This window comes from Manacus candei, unplaced genomic scaffold, assembly GCF_025592945.1.
Source record: "Manacus candei isolate 608988 ecotype Guabito, Panama unplaced genomic scaffold, ASM2559294v1 h1tg000046l, whole genome shotgun sequence".
Classification (NCBI taxonomy): domain Eukaryota; kingdom Metazoa; phylum Chordata; class Aves; order Passeriformes; family Pipridae; genus Manacus; species Manacus candei.
Genome location: NW_026138094.1, coordinates 12,192,653 through 12,212,473, shown reverse-complemented (window position 1 = coordinate 12,212,473; position 19,821 = coordinate 12,192,653). Strand labels below are relative to the sequence as shown.

The following is a 19,821-nucleotide window of genomic DNA, read 5'->3' as shown; positions in this document are numbered from 1 at the left end:
GGATGCTTCTCCCAACTGAACAGCCAAGCTGTCTGATGTAACTCTACTATTATTTAACACCTGGCTGCACTGCTGTGAAGTGCAGTGTGAATAAAATAAGACATGATTTAGTGTGTACTAGGAACTATGTGGCAACAAAACAACAGAAATGTTTTCTAATGAATCTAAATAAGTTTATAATAAAGATTCAGAACCGACTCCTTACGTTGTAAAGGAAGCCACGCCACATCTTTCCACGACAGCACATCCAGGCACATTATTTGGGACCACATCTTCTTGCTGCAAGAGTTACTAAATAGGGAAGAAGTAGGTGATAGATTTATTTTTATCTGTGCAAGAATATCATGGTTAATTAGGATGTGATATCCCTGTTATTGCTGGGGGTTTTTACATTACAGGTAACACAGAGAACTCATTCAGGCACTAGAAATCGGTGATGTTCCCTGCTGATAACATATGTAATGAAAATTTAAACTCTGCATCTGGAAGTTTTTCATTATAATCTGAAAGTGTTGAATTTAAAGCACTGAGGAACAGACACAATGGGCACTGGAGGGAATGTAGCCACCGACCACACAGAGCTCAATGGATATGAGCACAGTCTTTCCTCAAGGTGCTGCATAAATCTGGCAAAGATTAAGTTGGTTCTGTCAATTCAGTGAACAAGTGAGTTACTGAGCCCACAGACAAGGGAAGTACATTTACTAGGGAAGGAAGATCTAAGACACAGGTTGAATAGTTCTGAAAAAGGAGTACTCAGGAGCCTAAGGAGAGGATTTTGGTTTTAACCACTGTTTGACCACTTTGCCCTTACAGTTTCAGGAATACCTTTTTAATGAATTCATGTAAAACTAAAAAAGAAATAGAAACAAATGGCTGCTTTCAAGTCCTTTGCACTTTGGTATTTAATCACAAAAAAATTTAATGCAGCAGAAAAAATATACAAAGCGCAACTTCTCTATGAATAGGGTACAAAGATTTTTAGGTTCTAATGTGGTCCCTGATCTCAGGAAAAATGAATATGCTAAATAACCTGTACCAAAAACTTTCATGCAAAGGAGTTGGCCACTGTTAATGTTTCAGGCAAATGCTGCTAAGCTCCACTTTGTAACAGACCATTAATTAAAAAATATATATTATGTTAGAAAATGCAAAGAGTTTTACAACTCTATCAGTATAGCTCTTTCTCTGCAATAATATATATTTCATATTACCTAGACGGTTTTCTTAAAAGGCATAGTCTTTAAAATAAAAAATATCCAAGCATGATGAAATGTTATAACATAAAGTCATAAGAACCTGAGGTGTGCACATCTGAGAAACATAATAAATACAGCTACTACTGTTGGATGAAACTTTTGATGACAGCAAAGGATAGAGCAGTGACACAGTGAGAAGTGATTGCACAGTGGCTGTTCTGCTCACCTGGATTTTTAGGGACATGTTTCCTGTCTTGCCACAGCCTTCCTATATATCCTCTGCCCTGGTTCAGCTTCATTCAGCTATTTTAACTGATCAAATCATTGGGATATCTGGAAAATAAGGCATCAGTTTTTAGTCAGTCTTAGTACTTGTGATACTGAGTCAGCAGAGCTTTGAGATGACTCTGCTGCATCTTTCTCTTCAAAAAACCCAAGAACTCAGCACTGCCTTTGTAAACACCAGAGAGAGTTTTTCATAAACCAGAGACAAGAACAGTGAACTTTTTCTAATGAAGGAAAACTCAGAAAAAATAAAGAACAGAGAAAAGGGAATGAAAAACTGGGCAAAATTCTCTCCCTGCCTCCTGTGTCCTGACAAGGTGGGTCCATTCCCTCAGGCTTGCTCTCAGACCAGCAGCTCAGTGACTTTCTAAAATTCTGACAAGCTGCACACAGTCCCCTGGCTCCCTCTGAAGCACTGGGTTTTTGGGGCCAGAGTCCTGCCTACTCCCTGTCCTCAGCAGCATCTTGGCCTCAGCCTTCACTGCAGGGTCCCTTTTCCCCTAACTCATCTTCTGTGATCATGCTGAGACACTCCTGAGGAGGGAGTAATCTCCCCTGACTCCAGAGGGCTGATGCAGAGGACAGCACTCAGGAGGAGTTTAATGTCTACAGGAGCCTTGTGGGCTGTGCACACACACTGGCTTACACATCATAAACTACACATAAAAAGAGGTATAATATAATACAGTATCTCTAGGCTATTATTTCATAAATTACAGTCTTTAAGAGATTCCATTTCAGTTTTCCAAGCCTGCAGGAAAGCAGCTTTCCTCAATGGACCTGCTGGAAATCCTGCCTTGACCTGGATCCCAAGGGAGGATGGCAGGCGACCTTGGAGGAGTCTGGACTCCCCTCACTGCTTTCATCAGTACAGAACAAAACTAGTTAGGAGAGCAAGTCCCCACATTGTCTTCACACACTACTGCCACACAAAACAGGACTATTTACACCTATAAAGCACTTCACTTGAAAAATTCAATATATTAGTTGAGATCATTGGTGAAAGAGCTTGGTATCATTTGCCAAATTTCATGACTGTTAATTATAGCACAAATTTTAAATTATTTATCCAGTGCTAGAAACAGATTAGTGACAGAAAAACAGTGGCATCCATTGCTCTTTCCACCTATTTCTGATCTCCCAGCAGCAACCAGCAGTCCCCCCTGGGTAAGCACTGGCAGCATTGGATGTCAGCCACCAACGATGGCAGCACCAATGGGAAATGGTTAACAAAGGTTTGATATTTCATTTTGGGGGGCAGGAAAATTAAATCTGCAGTTTGTGACTCTTAGGAAATTAAGTCTCTATTAGGAAAGGGTTAAATACAGATTATGTAAATAGGGATATTGTTATTTCTCCCATATGTAGCACTGCAGAGTGAAGACTGCTTTCTCTCCCTCCCTATTTTTATTTTTTTTTTTAGTTTTTCTTTTCCACAAATTGAGAGATTAACCTGGTCTCAATTGAAATGGCAGCCCATATCATACCTTCCCTTGATCTCACAGCATGGCTAATAACAGCTGGGGCCTACCAAGCAGGCTTCTTTATTTTTCCTTTATTGTTCCAGGCCACACAACCGTGAACCTTCAGCATGTTATGTACTTAAGCATGGTCAGGTTGATGTCATTATTTTCTTATTGTTGTGGAGCTCCCTGGGTGTTTGCCCATATTCATAGAGAGGGGCTTGTGTGCTCTTTGTAGGTTAACCTTTTAAAAAGGAGATGCTCGACCACTTGCAAATGTAGCCCAGGGCTGTGACACTGCACTGGCCGATTCGTACGCTTCAAAACACATATTAGCACCGCTTGTGCTATTTCATCTTTCTTTTTAATTTTAGCCCAGTCTTGTTAGATAAATCTTATCTGTGCCACAAGTAAATGCTTGATAGAGCACATTTTTAAAGCCTTTAGAAGAAGGAGGAGGAGAAAAAAAGTGTGGTTTGTCTGGGTCACTGTGTGCTTTGTCTAAGTATAGGCAGAACTATTTGCCAGTTTATCTGTCCGCTGTCCCTCCGTCTATCTCACCAGCCACCTCACAGCAAACAAGCCACGAGCATTAGTGCTGAATTGTGAGAGCTACAGGGAAAAGTGCTTCTCTGCATGAATCCCAGCCACAGTCAGCTTTTACAATCCTATAAAAATTGGTCCACTTGCTATCAGTTCAGACTGGGAAGCAAGCAGCAGCTCTCGACTGCCTCCAGCTTTGATGTAAGCACCCCACAATATTTTCGTTTAAACTACAGTGGGGAGAAGACACCTATAAAAATATTAATTAGCTCCAGTTGACACCAGATGCAGTTAACATACTGTGAGGCAGCTCTGAAATAGTAGAGTTTTTATTAGGTAAGCTAATGTTTATTGCAATCATTAAAGTCTGAGTCATAAAAGGCTGAGCATAAGAAAGATGTTTCAGGTATTATTCCTTCCACGTATCAAACGTGAGTTTGTTAAATCCTGCTTCCAGGATTAATTATTTTGGAAGTCATATTGCAAATACAAGCTTCCAAAGAATTTGGCAAGGTTTTTCATGCACTCAGTGGGTCAAAATGGAAATAAGTGAAGAGACGAATCTCCACTGGTTTCAATGAATTTTTGGCCTTGTAACTTTTAAATGAAGCAGATACAAACAGCAGAGGAGATTACAGGCTTAATGTCTGAATTACTTCAGTAGCACCAATTATGATAATGATAGACCTGACACCAATGTATCCTTTGCTACAGTTTCCTTTGTAGGCCGATCCTTGGATTTTTCAGAGTAGGAGGTCAGGAAGGTGAGCAGTACAGCTGGGTAGGAAGCAGCCTTATGTATCTGGGTCACCGTCAGTGCCCCAAAGGTGTGTCTTAAGTTACTGGTGTAATGGGAAGCTCAAGGCTGCCCTTGCTCGAATGCATGAGGATTACGTTTATGGTCACTGCCACTCTGGATGCACAACTTGCCCCTTCTGTAAAACCTGTGCCGTGTAGGCAGGAGGTGAAACAAAATGACACTGAGATCTTTACAGGATGGAGATGAACCAAACTGCGTTTCACATACTTAATGACATCTTTGGAACCTCCTTGTGTCTTTACCAGGTACAACCAGCATGGTCCCTCAAATGCTTCTTTCAATTACTGCAGAAAAGACAGTCAATAAATAGACTTCATTTCTCCTAATTTTGGGACCTTATTTATATCAGCCAGCTCAGAACGTATGAGCTGTATCCTATATGTCTAAGCATAATGATAGGTGGTCTGAATCCTTTGCACATGACCATGCAGCCTGTTTCTTGCATGGATCATGGTTGTGTTGCCTTACTCTTCAGACCTGAGTTTCTTGGGCCATTCCATTCCCTCTCTTATGTCTATAAGGAAAGAATCGAATATGAGCCACTCCTTTCATGTACACAAACTTCCCTGGACAATCTGGCTTGCTCCAGAGTGAAGTTAGGACAGCCAACATTAAAAAGTTGGAATGGCCAGGGAGTTTGAGCCTGATGGCAGTCTCAAGTCCCAGGGAAGACTGAAACATCACTGAACCAGCACTGTGGTTCCCCCTTTTCATTTTCAGCTTTATTTTTATTATCAAAAACCCTTGCCTGTCTACAAGGCAATACTCAGTAATACACTGAATTCATTTTTCTCTGACATTTTGCACCTTAGTAATTTCTCCTTTGCAGTGCGAGTAAATTTAACGTTAAGGTAAAATGGTTATTTTTTTCTTGAAACTAAAGCTGAATATTTCCTTCTGTAACAAGACATTCCAACTGTTTCAATTCCCAAAACTGTGTGGCAACTTGTATGTGTAAGTACAAATTTATAGATATATGCCCACATATACATATATATATATATTATATATATATATATATATATATATATACACTTCATGGAAACGTGAATGTGTAAGGCATATCCTTTAAGCAAATTTATAATCAGAATCACAAATGAATAAAATTAAAATAAAACTAACATCTCCTCCATATGTAATTTTGTGGCGAGAATGACACACTGATTTTGGCAAACACCAGTGTACTGTGAATTCATTAAAACCTCAACAGTCTGATCTTTCATTATCTTAAGCAACATGGTATCTATCCCCTGAATTGTCCTTTATACACTTAAAATATCCCATTTACCTGAAGCTCAGTTTTTAAAACTACTTTAAGCACAGTTCAGCTATGTAAAACAGCAAGTTACACTAACATATTTATTTTGACTGAACGACTTCAGTATGTTTTTATTACAAAATCTAGAATCTTATTACCTGCTGTAGGAAACCCATAAAAATTAAATAAACCTGTAGAAAAAACCAAGGGTTTAGTCCAAAACCTTTTCTCCTTATAAATAGTTATTTTTTGTAATTTTTGTGGACCAAAAAAGATTTCAAATTTTACTGACAAATTTCCAATATCTCTTTTCAAACCTTTTGGCTCCATCAAAACACTACAATATTGCCAGAAGACATTATTTACTATGAAGCATGGGCTACCATTTGGAAAATATGACTTGAGCAGGATGTCCTTTCAGAGAGCACTGTGCTCTGTCTATGATTCCATAAGATCTTCATATATTTTAAATGATATTCAGAAATATGCTTACGCCTTTTATTATTTATTTTTTTTAAGATCTGATTTTCTTATCTGAACTCTTTTAACAAAGGTATTATGCTAAGTATAAAAGCCATCCAATTTTTTCCAACCTTTTGCTTCTCTCTAAACCACAGTCATTTTGTTAGACATTGAAAATGTCTTGATTTAGTTGTCTTGCTATTTTGGGCCTGTCCTGCCCCCTGCAGTGGTAATAAGGATGGGGCTTCCTGCTGGGTCCTGAAGAATACCATTTCACGGCCGCCACATAGCTGGCGGCTTTTATTTATGGAGCCAAGAAAATGAATGGGTATTAGTGTCCAAACATTTCAACATGCTCCTGTGGCCATGCACAAAAGGGACTGATTTGCAGCAAATTTCCACTTATTTTCCAAAAGTATTTACCTTGCAGAAGCTTGGCTGATCGCTATAATGGCATAGCAGAGGGGAAAAATGACCATTTCAGAACCCAATTTTTATATACGTTTCTGAACCTTAAAAGTGCTATACTTCTTGTGAATAAAGATAATACTCTTGGTTGCTAGGCTTTTATGGCTATGTGGCTAATGCCAGCCCTTTTTTCATGTGTGTCTTTACAACAGATGAAATGGGCATTACCTAAAAGCAAGAAGCTTCCTCTGCAATGGGCACTGCATGGGTGAAAGCTCTTGTGAAAGACCAAACTTCTCTTAAGTGCTGGAAATGGCACTCAACATACACATCCAAGAGGGGTTCCCAACACCTGTACTTGTCCCTGCCTGCTGGGGGCAGCAGAGGGTGTATTTTACATCTTTCCTAAACCACCCCAGGAAATTTCGGGAGGACTTTCAACCAGTGCTCCACTGGGCAACTGCACAAAACCTGCATCATGATGTTATACCAACAAAACCTGGTGAGATCTTGTCCAGAATACAATACCAATAGAAACTGGTGGGGGCTGTACCACAATTCTATACCAACAAACAAACTATACCATAATAACATAGTGACAGAGATTGGTGAGGTCCACACCAGGATACTCCACCAACAAAAACCAACAAGATCTGCGCCATGATACTGCACTGACAAAAACTGGTGAGTGTCACTCATGCCCTTTAAATCACTGAAATGTATTAACCATAAAAGGTTATTAAGATACAGTTGCTGAAAGTTCTGTTCGGACTCTGCAAAGTTCAGGGATGCAAATCAAATTCTTGCGCTCGTGTCATCTTAAACAGTTCCAGATGAGCTTTGTGGCAGCAAACTTTTAGGGTGGTCAGCATGTGGGTGTTAGATGATATAAAGGCTTAGTTAGATAAAATGAAGACTATTCTTAGTTCTGCAGGTGTTTGCAGGTACCCAATTTCAGGTGCAATTCCATGTATACACACGCACAGGTGGAGATTGTGCGCTTGAAGATCTCCACAATCACATTTATAGGAAAGCCACAACAAAAAGAAAAACTGGATTACTTGTACTATAACATCATTTCTTGGAAGTTCCCAGCAGGTAAGATGTGAAGTCTAGATAATAGAATCACACCACTACAGTAGCTGCTATACAAGTTTATGCAGGTCACCAGATATTACAGTCTGCAACCCCTGAATGTAAGTTTCAAAAGAAACAATACTAGAAAGAAAGACTTGTCAATGACAATATCCTTGCAATATTTTTTCCATTTTATATTTTTTTATTAAGATATTGTTCTAGACATAAACCACATCACTACTATGTATGGTTGCCTCACCTGCACTGAAATGCAAAACTATCACAAATTATTTTCTAGTTGATTAGTTTCATGTTATCATCCATTTTTTTGCCTTTTATCCTGGAAAGTCATCTGGCAATTACAGCTCCTGGTCTGCAGTGTCCCTCTTTTTCTCCTAAAATCAGTTTACATAAATGAGAAAACCAAAATAAGAGTTCTATTTTACCATAGTGTCTGAATACCTTACAGAGTAAATAGACCCATAAGGGAAAAAAATCTGAAATCCTCGATGTGCAGCAACACATCTGGAGCTGCTTTGCAGTTACAGCACTTGCTCCTTGTTTTTTTGCTTCCTATTCAGATTCATTCCAGTCAGAGACTCCCATCTCCTAAATCTATTCTCATTCAGGCAATCCCAAAGAAACAGTAACACAACATGGGTAAATCCTCTGCAACAAACAACTCTACCTCCTCCTGTTATCTCACCTTCAACTGCTGTATCGGTTTCGCTGTGTCTATGAAAAAGAGATGGAGGAATGAAGTGGTGGAATAGAGAGCAGGTAAATAATCTCATCTGTTTCAACATCTTTCAAACTATTCATGAGGCACACCAAGAGAGAGAGCAACGGATAGGTGAGAGATGCTCTTTCCTTTCTCGCTCCCTAGAGTTTTACAAGATTTTGCTCCTCTTCACATTGCATGGCAGAACACACCAAGCACCAGAACAGCATGTTGGAAGGAATAAATAAAAGGTGCAGCTGGAAGAATATCTACGAGTCTCTAGGAAAGGAAAGACCCTTTCTGTGCAGCTCGGCTTCTCCCACTGAGAAATGGATATAATAAGGTTCACAAGAGAGGGTTGTGAAGGTCTGCTATGAATTCTGGACACGCTGAGTCATTTTTAAATTTCCACTCAGTTTCTGGTCCCTCCTGTATGTCTGTATGATACTTAATGAAAACCTTAGAACACCTTTAGAAACTACAAATTACTTCACAGCTAATGTAACAATTTAATTTTCTGAAGCAATCAAGGCCAATCAAATACCAGACATAAGTGACCTGTTTTATAACAAACTATAATTTTACACATTTTAAAAATAAGAATATGCCATTAGTCTCCCTACCTCATAACAGTGCAATTAAGACTTTGAATTGGTGAATTATTGTATTTTAGTCTGGTTAAGAATAAGCTGTCCTGAAAACTCTAATAGAAAGTAACATATATCAAAACTTATTCTTCCCACTAAGACTTGATTTCATTCTGTTGTAATGAAGCAGGTAAACTTTAACAAAAATTAATACCTTGTGATTTTTTGTCCCCTTTTTTAGTGTAACTTGGCTTAGTCAGTGATTTAGAAAGTCAATCAAACCCTGCTCAAGGTCCTTTTTTCAAGCATTAGAAGTGAACCATCATGAAATCCCCACTTAGTATAATGGTTTCATCTTGTCAGGATGGGAAAAAAAAAGAGAGAGAAAGACAGAAACAAATTTTGCTTTTTTTCCTGAGGTTAAGAATTACCTTTATCAAACAATGGCTTAGCATGTTATGGCATTAATTTCGCAATAAATTATAGTGCAGGTAGGTGGAATTACTCACATTGCTTGACCAAAGTGCCTGACCCAGACAGACTTCTGATTGATGAATAGTTTTTCATTTTGTTCTACTAGTTCTATCAGACAGAATCAAAAAGCTGGATGAAAAAGATCCTATTTCATGTAATAGTATTTTGTTATATATCATTAGCACTTAATTCTGTCACCAGTGCCATGTCTGTGTTAACTGGGCCTTTCAACTTAATCCGTTCACACCTTGATGTGACATTCAAGGATGTCGTGAGGTTTTACAGAGGGAAAATTAGAAGGACCAAAGCCCAGTGAGAACTTAGTCTCACTATTGCTGTAAAAGACAACTTAAAAATACTTCTATAAATACACTGGCAACAAAAAGAGGGCTAAAGAGAATCTTCATCCTTTAGCAGATGCAGGGGAAAAACGTAGCAACAAAGGATTAGGAGAAGACTGAGGTACTTAATGACAATTCTTTGCCATAGTCTTTTAAGAGTAAGACCAGATGTTCTCTGTGTACCCAGTGCCTTGAGCTGTATGACTGGGACAGGGTGTAGAATGAGCCCCCTGTAATCCAAGGAGAAATGATCAGTCACCTGCTACACCACTGGGACACACACAGGTCTGTGAGTCTGGATGGGATCCACCCAAGGGTACCAGGAAGCTGGTGGAAGTGCTCACTGAGCCACTTTCCATCATTTACCAGCAGTCCTGGCTAACTGAGGAGGTCCCAGTTGACATGTAGATGTAGTGGACTTTGAAGTGTTGGGTCAACAGCTGGACTTGGTTATCTTGAAGGTCATTTCCAATCTGAATAGTTCTGTGACTGTTCTTGGACGATTAATGCACTAAACTCTGGTGCCAATGAGTGAAATAGTTCAGATAACACCACTACACAGTGACTTGGTCCGGGCCCTCCAAGGGGAGGTCTCTTAAAAAATTAAAAATATGATTAGAGCATTATTAGAGCTACCTTTGATCTAAGTTCCTGAAGTATCAACACCAGTGTACTCTCAATGGATACTTTACAAAAGACTGAGTACAAGCCCATGAAAGCTTGACTGTTCACCTGAGTAGCTACTGCATACTGAAGTTACTGTTACTTCACTACTATTGTTATCCAAGGTACTCAGTTTAGTTCAAACACATTCTACCTGTAGTATTACACCTCTTTATGGCTGTAGAGAATTCAAGCTTGTTCAGGACCTCTTTTCAGCATAGCTACTTGGTCTTGGTGAACTTTACATCTATACATTGATTGTTTCTTCTGTTCAGGTCAAAACTCATGCTTAAGTCCAAGCTTGCCTTAGAAGCACAACTATTAAAGAAAAATCTGAAATAAGGTGTCGGCCTGGAGGGAGGTCTAGAGTACTATGGGTAAGTTCAGACTCACCCTGTTTCCCAACACGTCCTGGCTCCTGTCACACTGCTCCAACCAGCATTGGGGATAACACAATCATACACATGGCTGCGGATGGTTGGCTTGAAATTTTCAACTTCCACCCCATAAAGATTTCTGGCAACACTACAAGGTTTACACAGGCTGTTTTAAAAACTGGGCAATCATGAGAATGAACCTCACCCTATGTCAGGCAGGTCCCATGTTAAGAGCTTACCAGTGACTTACATGAAACCTTGCTCCTCCTGCAGATGTTTATAACTGAGTTGAATTTCAGTCAAGATAGATGAAGGGTAAAATTCAACAAGTTGGCTTTGCTTTGCAGCTGCAGTTTTGTTATTGCAAATCTTACTGCTTGAAAGGAGAGACTGAAGCAGCAACTAATAAACTAAAAAAAGCACACAGTTCTGGTAGCAGGAATTTCAGTGGGTGGCAAAGCTGATCAAAGCATAGTGAATAGATTTGTGAAACTTTAAATGTTCTATGTCAGAGGGCTCAAAACTTAGCAATTTTTCATCTCTGTCAATGTTTCCATGGCTATAAATCAGAATCACAAAGTACATGTAAGAAATACCTGTATATTTTCTGCAGAAAACTGTATTTCTTGTATTGTAGTATTACACATGCCTAGCATATAACAATTTCTTATAAACTACAAGATCATGGTTGCATGGTGGTAATACTTGTTCAGCTTTTCCTCGGTGCATGGCATATCCTCTCACATTAATTTGTCAAGTCATCCCAGAGACATGTCTCATTGTAATTTCCCTTCCAAACTTTTTCCCTCAAGAAGGAAACTAACAACATTGTTTTCTTCTTTGGGAGAAGTTTGGTTCTTCTTGAAACCAGTCAGCATTCATGGAAGAGGCAAGGATCAATTCAGAAGATCTAATGACTAGGACTGGGGCCCTAATTTATGAGTTTTCATTTTCTATTTCATGCTATAAAAGCATTTAAGCATGTTTTGCACATGCTTTTGCCTTCCAACCAATAATTATTGTTATGGTGTCTCTGTCACCTTCCTCACTGTTCTGATGCCAACACTGTGTTATTTGGATTGCAAGTGCTTTGAAACATTAGCTGGATACTCCTTAACTAAGCAATGATGTATTTAGTGAAAATACGAGGTAGGTAGCAGGCAAAATCTGTTGTCAAAGAGACATATTTTTTCATCTTTCTCTCTACATAAGTATCTACTTAATTTTGGAGATCATCTTTCTGACTTTTATCCTAAGTGTAAACTTCTTATTTGGTTGGGTTTTCCTTTCTTCTTGGGTTGGTTTTGTTGTTAATGGCTTTTTTTAACACCTGGCATCTGCCATAAATCTTTAATCTGAATTAAAGATACATTGCAAGTGCCTTACCTCAGTCACAGTGAATGTATATCCAGAGACATTCCATTGGTTCCACTGGCATCAGTCCATACATGCACAACTGTAAATGACATGAAAAAAATCTGGCCTCAGATATGAAAAAGGCTATTTATGCACTTTGACAAAGGACAAAAGTCTTATAACTTTGGGTCTACACAGAAATGAGACACAAATATGTTAGTGAAAAGCCCCAAGTTTTCTAAATGTAGATGAGCACAGATTAAGAAAGCAGTAATTAATTTCCTTTGACCTCAAGCTGAAATTCCTTTCTAAAGCTGTCATAAAGAGAAAGAGGCCAGAGAGAAGAAGTGAAACTGTGTAACAATGCAATTAAACCCTTGTAATGAGGTCAGCCATTGGACTTGTTGCAACTGATATCATTATAGCAATGAGGAGGCATTATACGATGGCCTGATTTTTTACAGGATTCATTTTTTTCTTTAACTCTTTAACAGTCAGATATGTGCTCTATAGCATTATAAAATAATTGTTGTTAATGACCAGAAGAACAGGCACAAGCTCTATTATCTTACTAGCACTGTTTCATAAGTTCTGGTTATGGATGCACCAAAAAGCTCCATGGCAGTGGAACACAGGACAACTTTGAGAGACACAACCTTCCACTCAGACTCTGTGTCATATTTGCTGTTGGAGCTTCTTCCCAGAAAGCAACTCAACTCCATTCAACACAATGGGAGAGAGTAACTTTTGGCAATCTGCTGACAATTGGTGGCAGGTAATACTTGACTCACGTGGGAGCTCAAGGAAAACATGAGCAGACCTGTAGGACTAACCTGAATCAGAAAGAATCCCAAGTAGTCTCGATGTCACTTGAAACTTGTTTATTCATTGTGGTTTGCTGGGAAAAGAATTTGCTCTGCTGGAGGAGTATTCATTGGTTTCATGTGTTCTGCAAAGGTATGTTTTGATTGGTTAGGCATTAAAAAGACATAGAAACTTGGGAAACTCAGATTTGGGCACAGATTTGAGATTTAGATAGGACATACTTTACATAGAGCTTTCATTAAATAAATAATCATTTTTTCAAGTGGAAATCTAAGCTTAAGATATTTTCCCTTTTTGAAGGGAGTGTTCTCAGTATTGGGCATCCACATGACAACCACCTCATTATTACCTCTCTGGTTCATCTGGATCCCCTACAACTGAACTCACAGTACCCATTTCCTCAGCAACTATTCACAGATCAGTAAATAAGAATAATATTAATAATAATAATAACAAATAAGAAGTTGTGGTTCTTCCTTCAGTCCGTTCATATGAGTGAATCTTTACTAGTGTTTGTAAGATAGGGCTTGGATATTTAGTTTAAAAAATGCTTCAGGACTATGAATCCAAAATGGCCACAGGTATTTCCATCTTCTCAGAGGGAAATACCTGCAGGACAAGAAGAGAAAAAGTTAATGAAGAAAAATGATAGCTTATTGGGATCTTAAATATTCACACCCCATTTATTCCTTCAGAACAACCAGAGTAAACCTGAAAAGGAAGAAACTGGGGTGCTTATAATGCCACAGAAAGGAGATGATTGCTTGATGAAGAGTCTGATCATTGACTTCAATAGGGCAAGGAGATTTTGGACTTGAGTTGCCCCTTTCTTGAGGCTTCAGTTCCTCTGGTCGTCTGTCAATACACATATGAAGGCATAACAAAGAAATTCAAATCGATACCAAGTATTTCTAACTCTTCCCTCCACACTCCTTAAATTGTGCAGCTTAAACCAGCTTGAAAAAAAAAGTTTCAAGTACCTTTACCTTTTCTGAATAAGTTCACCATCCCCTGTGTGCGTATTATACTTTTAAAAGAACTATTAGAAGATGGCTTACTAGTTGGAAATACAGAAAAGGCACCATTTTCTTGCACTCAGAGGACTGAGTCACCAGTTCAGATCCCTGTGCTTTCACTGGTGCACTGAGTCATCACGTGCCTCAGTTTCCCCTCACTGAGTATAATACTGACCTCTTCAAAGAGCTGTAAGCTTTCTGTGAACTTCTGTATTAAGTGTGAAGTCACAGCATTATTAAAGATATTTTATACAGAGGCAGCTGAGTGATGTCCTATAAATTGTCATTTCTCTCCAAATGGAGCACAATATAACATTTCCTCCAGAAATACATTTATTATTTAACACTTTTCCGTGAAAGGTTTCTTTTACATTGCAAATGCTCAGAGTTCTTTCATAGGTCTTAGACTATTGACCCTTTACCTTAAAACATGCTATTAATGCTTAACGCTGTTATTAGTATTCAGGGAAGTAATGACTGGTACTAAAATGGAAATGTGCAGTAAAAACACCTTCTATTTTGTAAAATAATTATGTAGCCTAATAATTATTTCATACGATTCTTTTTGATTGATAGGGAAAGGGCACCAAGAAGTTTGGAATCATGATTCTTTAAGGTCTACATTCAAATAGCAGCCACCAACACCATTGTTTCCGACAGCTACATTTTCTAAGAATGGCAATAGGATGATCCCTGGTTCTGTTTGGATGAGGGTTACATCAGATAAGGGATACTTAATTAGCTTTTTTTTTTGTTTGAATGGCAAGGAATTATAATTCTATAAAGGGCAGCTCAGCGTTCTTGCAATTTTCAACTAAGTCACTGGTACCCTGGAGGTCAAATATAGTTCAAGTCTGCAGTGAAGTGAGACTACCTCCTTCCACTCTGCTGTCATCCCACCTGACCCTAACCTGGTAAAAGCATCCCTAGTGATGCCAAAGAGGCCTTTCCATTCTCTGTGTACCAGCTACACTGGTCTTTCACATTTAAGGCTGCCAGATAAATGTCAAATTGCAATGTTCTTGTGATGTTTAATGGGAAACAGGCTGAGAGTGCTTGAACTTGTTTCACTTTAGAGAAGTTTTTGTCACTTTGGCTTAGGTGGAAAAACAAGTTTTAGATCAATAATGTCCATAAATGAAGTGCTGGGCTTTCTTAGCTGGTTTGCTGCTTGATAAAAAAAATGGAATACCAACTTAGTTGTATGTGTCTGTGTGTAGTACAGAAATATCTGCAAGATTGTTGTTCAATGTTTTACAAAGATGGCTAGTTCTAGCTCCATTCTTTTTTTGAGTGCATAATATTAGCAACTTCTATAGTTATTTTCCTCACAGATTTTCAGATTAAGACAGCTATAGCTGGGTGTCTGTTTGCATATATAACTACTTTAAACTATTTTTCCAGGCCTGTTTTGTTGCCAATTTTTCTTCAAACACTGTATTAAAACTGAAAATAATAAATTTAAGCCAGGTTTACTACTCATGATACCACAGCTATGGACTGGAAAAGAAAGGGAAATTACAGCTTTAAATAGATAGTATACATGTACACAGACAAATTAATTGTTTGTAAATAATTTTAAACCAACCTTAACGTGAATTTGGAAGTACTCAGAAGTCTTTCCTACCATAATGCCGCTGAAGATTACGGCTGCTGAGCTCTGTCTCTCTACCTTTACCAGCACAGACTCCTAAGCAGGAGCCAACATCCAGCATCCATAAGATTCCCGCTCATCACTCAGTTAACCTGGGAGCTGTTCAGATATTAAAGTGATAACTGCCACAATAAAACTTCAAGGCCTATTTAAGAGCTGTGGAGAGGAAGAAAGGAAACATTCCTGCCAATTCCACCGCAGCTACTCAGCCATCAGCGCTCTGGGTGGAGCACAACTACTCTCCTGGATCCCTGTTTCAGTTCCTACATGACTACCAAAAGACATCAGCAGTGCCAATAAAAGCAGTAAAATACCAGCAGGATCAGCAGTAGGAGCAACAGCTGGCCAGATACAAGAAAGGAAATAAAATGTGCCATCTGAGGGTAATCAAGGGATTAGTTATGATTCATGAGTCACAACTCCTTTCTGGGCAGGCTCCTGCTTTGATCTAGCTACATATGGCCCCTTGCTCTGGTGCTGTGCTCGAAACAGCAAGAAGAGAAACAGAGGAAGTAAGTGGTAAATGGAAGCAGTAAGTGTGAGATATTCAGAGCTATTTATAAATTAAGTACTTTGGGACAATTAGCTGGATTCAAAATTACACATTTTACTACATAATTAAAATTCAGGTAACTATTTACTTTTGTAGAAGAGCTTAAGAAATTAATAAAGAATGTCAGTCAACTACCTAAGACATTACCAGCGACTAGTAAGAGAGAATGGAATCAGGGATAAAGGAAATTTCAAATGGCTCATGAATATTTTGTCACATTTCTCTTAATAGTGTTGCAGTAAGCAATCAAAAATTGAAAGTATTGCCTTATTTCAAATTTGAACTTTTCTCTTTTAACTTCTAATAGCTCTAATCATCTTAGGATTTAAGCTACAGGAAAACCTTTCTGTCAGCTATTAGAAATGTCTTGCAGACCAGGAGTGAACAAGCTTCTAGGCTTCCACAGGGCAGACTAAGTAAACTCTCCAAGTTTCCCAATAGGAAATGTATTTTCAATATCTCAAATAATTCCTGTCTCTCTCCTCAGACTTCTCTTAAATGCCTTTGTTGTGTTTTGGTTTTTAAGCGACTTAACTCTTTTTCAATGGTCCCTTTCTTGTACATCCAAGAACCTCCTGTACTAATTCTTCTGTTCAATTACAACTATCATGAGTATTAGTCTTTTCTCCCAGTTCTCCTTTCTCCAAGCTAATAAATGTAATTTACATTCCTGTTCCTAGATGCATGAACCCGCATTTACATTTTGCTGCAATAATACAATGCAATCTCTACATAACTATATAACTATATAACTAACCCATTTTCATTGTTATTTACAAATTAGCATCTGTAAATTCTATTTGGATGTTTATCTTTTCTCCAAAATATTAACTTTTGGCTACATGCTGATCTACGTCTAACTATATTAAAAATACCCCAATGAATAATGATTTCTCATTTAGAAGCAGACTTTTAGATCAACTAACAAATTTTAAATCTGTTCAGTAGGGACTACATTGATTTTTGTATGACACTAATTTTTGTAAGGAAGCCATTCAACATTGAATCAGTCTCAGAAATTGTATTCTTTCAGAGCAATTACTCTTACCTGTTAGATATTTATATTGCTATAAATTCTAAAATGCTTAATGACATCATAAGCCAGCCCTGATAGTGTCACAATTTCAGTTGGACCTGAAACCAGTTGACAAATATGTAGGAGTCTTTTTTCAGTTTTATTACACACATTACAACTCCTCCTCTGGATCATGCAATGATGCAAACGTATATTCCAATAATAACAGTACAGACGTGGCTTCATATATTCCAAGTATATAGAGAGCCTATATATAGAGGGCCTATATTTAGCCTCTACTTCCATCACCCTGTGAATGTGATGCCAGAGGGAATAATTAAGGGGCAAGACTGGTTGACCTAGACATTGGTTGACCCGCCCGACAGGCTTTCAGTCTGAATTCTCTGGTCTGCTAAAGAAGAAAGCCTCACAAAGTGTCTTTAAAGCAGCCATGGAAGACAAGAAGACGGTTCCCTAGCGACTCTGTGATGATGTAAGTCTGTCAGAGATGGCTCAGCTATTTGCCATCACAAGGCATTTCCTGCCCCCAGCATAAGAGGACAGTAATAGACTCATATGTGGAAGGCAGAGTGGGAACTGAACGTGGTGAACTTCACTACCTTAGATCCTTTGTTAGGAAAAGATTTCCCCCTTTGCAACCAGAACCACCGTGAAGCTGAATCTTCAGACCCCTGTGGTTTCCCACTTTGTTCTGTGGCTTGACATACTAGGAAAATGTGGCTTGATGATCGTCATATCCAAACAATAAATCTGTCACAAGCAACAACCTGTCAGACTTCTATGAAATCTAACTTACCTATCACTGACCTGTTTTCAAAAAGGTTACCTGCCACAAGGCACTCCTAACAAGGAGACTGCCACCAGCAAAATTTGTTTGGTCTCTCCAGTGAATTTGTTCCTGAGTCCCTGTGCTGAAGCTGTGCCAAAAATACTGCACAGAGGTGGCACTGGGGTTTGTCCATAAGGCTTGCACAGAGACTACTTGTTTCACACTACTACAGACAAGGCATCAGGTACTAAAAACTTCAACTTGCTGATTGATACAGTCTGATTGGAATCTCCAAATCTACTGCAGAGATGAAAGTCCCTGTGTCAATTCATTAGTCACCTTTGCTTTATCATTAGGAAATGTAGAACAGTAAGTTTGCAGGAAAGATATTCATTACTAGACCCCAGCTGGAGCCTTTCAAGATCAGGGATTAAAAAGCTCACAAACCACTGTTTCCAATTAGGTACAAATGTCTTTCTCTCCTCTGTTCCTCAGCAATCATAGGACTTACTCTGGATGTGGCTAAAATGGCACATTTTGGCCAACTACTTGACAACATTTATGACTGGATAACTAATAGATTCAGCTTATTAATTTCTGCCATAGCTGAGTTAACCCCAGCTATGCCCCCAAAAAAGGCTTCTACAACAGCCCTTCTCCAGAGCACGCCATACCCTTTAGAGGGTAATCTTTTTCTGCACTCCCTAGCAATTCCCAGCTCAGGGACTGAATGTAGGACATGGAGCAGAAGACAGGGAGATCTGAAAAAAAACCCAAAAGCCAGAACCTGCACAAGTCCAGTGCCTTGTAGTGAAAATTCAGGTTTCCAAGCTTTCCAGTGAGCAGACAATCTCCAAATGACATGCAAGACAACACATCAAATTTCAGGCATGAATACTACAAGATCTTTTTCCCCTTCTCACCACATTTTTTGTGATTCCTCTTACTGTATCCTAAGTGTTTGGAGGATTTTTCCCAATTGGCATGTGGCTCATACAGCCCAACTTTCTTTAGAGAAGGCTACCATATTTCAAAGGCACAGTTTTTAAGGCTGCCTAAAAGCCTTTCCTAAGGAAACTATGTGCCAAATTCTTCCTTATGACTAAAGCTGAATTCCAATGGATACTCACTCATGATCCCCGTAGAGTCAATGAGACTTCTGCAACTGATCATCAAGTTTCAGTCCCTTGTACACTGCAATTATTATTTCCAGTAGATATTTTTAAAGCCTGATTTCAAAGAAAGGATGAGGTTCAAAAGGAAATGTTAATGCTTTTCTTTCTCCAACGTCTGTTCAGACTGGCTGGGAAGAAGGAACTGGTGTACAATTTTGTTGCTGTTAATTTTGTTAATAGTCTTGTGCTGCAACTTGTCTAGATGCTTTGTGACTAGTGCTGGTCTTTTCTCCTTTTTTTCCCACTGACATGCTCTTGCCAAGGATATCATTATGACATTCTGTAGTAACAAGCATTCTTCTGTTCAAATTTATATCAATTAGTTTGGGACAGTAATTCAATCGGACGGCCCACTGGATTTTGAAAGACTCGCAACGATGTCAAAGTGGCGACCTTTTTCCTCCACTCTCAGCCAAAAGCCATTTTTTAACAAGGAGCTCTTGAAAAGAAATGCCACTTTGATAATTAGTTATTGATCACGGACAATGCGGCGACGAATACCATCGGATTAGCCAGACGCCAGTGGGTCGCGACACGAGGGTTTCCTTATCGCAATAATCTATGAAAAGAAATATAGAATAAAGGTCATTAAGGCTTCTGTTTTGGGAACATAACCCAGATAACTTAACTTCCTTATTAAAAATAAAAATACCAAAAGCGTTCTGGATGCACTTAGTTTTGCAATTAACCTGTTAAAAAAAACTTCTGGTTACACAAAATTTGTGAGGCTACACTCTTTAAGTGACTACTTTTAAAATT

The 19,821-nt window shown here is 38.7% G+C and overlaps 1 long non-coding RNA gene across 1 annotated transcript; it reads right to left on the bottom strand.

Moving 5' to 3' along the window:
- Positions 1–204: 204 nt before the first annotated feature.
- Positions 205–19,101, bottom strand: LOC127475421 (uncharacterized). The gene is made up of 5 exons (XR_007906214.1): positions 19,018–19,101; positions 12,868–12,983; positions 12,065–12,134; positions 1,426–1,532; positions 205–291 (listed from the first exon to the last, which is right to left on the bottom strand). It is a non-coding gene; the product is annotated as an uncharacterized LOC127475421 (long non-coding RNA).
- Positions 19,102–19,821: the final 720 nt, after the last annotated feature.